The sequence below is a fragment of the Austrofundulus limnaeus genome, unplaced genomic scaffold, assembly GCF_001266775.1.
Source record: "Austrofundulus limnaeus strain Quisiro unplaced genomic scaffold, Austrofundulus_limnaeus-1.0 Scaffold363, whole genome shotgun sequence".
In the NCBI taxonomy this organism is placed as follows: Eukaryota; Metazoa; Chordata; class Actinopteri; order Cyprinodontiformes; family Rivulidae; genus Austrofundulus; species Austrofundulus limnaeus.
This window is the reverse complement of record NW_013952765.1, coordinates 160,325-161,554: the sequence shown is the minus strand read 5'-3', so window position 1 is coordinate 161,554 and position 1,230 is coordinate 160,325. Positions and strand designations below refer to the sequence as shown.

The 1,230-nt window shown below is 36.9% G+C and overlaps 1 protein-coding gene across 2 annotated transcripts in view; it reads left to right on the top strand.

Moving 5' to 3' along the window:
- pparab (peroxisome proliferator-activated receptor alpha b) overlaps positions 1–1,230 on the top strand; it is a 64,922-nt gene that overhangs the window by 2,772 nt on the left and 60,920 nt on the right. The window lies entirely within an intron of this gene.

The following is a 1,230-nucleotide window of genomic DNA, read 5'->3' as shown; positions in this document are numbered from 1 at the left end:
ACTGACTTTGAAAAAAAAATCTGTTCTTTTTTTCTTATAAAAGGCTAAATAAAACTAAAATACTGGTGGTAATTTTTGACGGTGTATCTTTATAAACGGCAGCCCATAGTTTACAGGTCTGTCTTCAGGTGAAGTGTGGAGGAGGAACAAACTTGAGCTGAATGTTCAGTAACTGTTTCCTAACCCCTGAGAGTGAACTCTCTCTGCTTCACTGACATTAGTAGCAGATTTATAACCAACAGAAGCTTGTCAGTATTCTGCAGCTCAACTAATTAACTCTATAAAAGCTGATAATTCACCACATCAGTGTGTCTCTTTCTGACCGTTGCTTATTTGAAAGTCTTGATGCAAAGCAAACAGTTGTACACAATGTTTTTACATCTTCCACTGCTGTGAAAAGAGGGTAATCGAGAAATTGCACGAGTGCGTTCATCTGTTGTTATGTTTGCAAAAAAAAATCCCATAATTCACTGGATGGATCGTAATGAAACACACAGTGTACGTCTTTGATTAACCTTTGGAGTCTGTCCAATTCAACATGGCCGCCACAACTATGCAATTTAAGCAAATAAAAAAATACTATAACCACGAGATCTTGGTCTAAAATTTGGTATGGTAGTGGCTGGTAGTCCTCCTGAAAACATACTTTGAGCACTACGCATTGAGTGACGTCACTGTTTGAAACTTTGACATTAACTGTCAGAGTCGACCCTATTTATATTTGCAAATTATCTTTAGAACCCCTGACCAAATGTTAACGAAACTTTTAGAAAGTCGTCATTGGATGAGCATCTCCAACTGATTACCTTTCGGAGATAATCCACTTGAAAGCTGCTAACACAGCTAGCTGATTGGTATACACCAAACTGGCTATAACAGTTTTCTAGATATTGCAGAGACAAGAGATGATCTTAGTTTAAAACTGCTATAAAAGGCAGCGATAGGTTCACAGTTCATTCAGTTGCTCCTGATTTTAAAGGGATCCCTGATTAGTTGTAACATTAGACTTTATTTAATAAACATCTGTTTTAACTGTAAAATAAAGACTGTAAAAACACTGTAGTCTGTTTAGTTTTTATCATTTTTAAACTAAAAGTTTAAAAATATATTTTAACACGGATGGAGCCATTTTATTGTCACACAAAGCATTCTGGGTAAAGGATGACGTGGATAGGTCCTCGGTGCGAGGCTGCTAGCGAGCTATATCCACCCTGAAGGTTAATGTTGGAC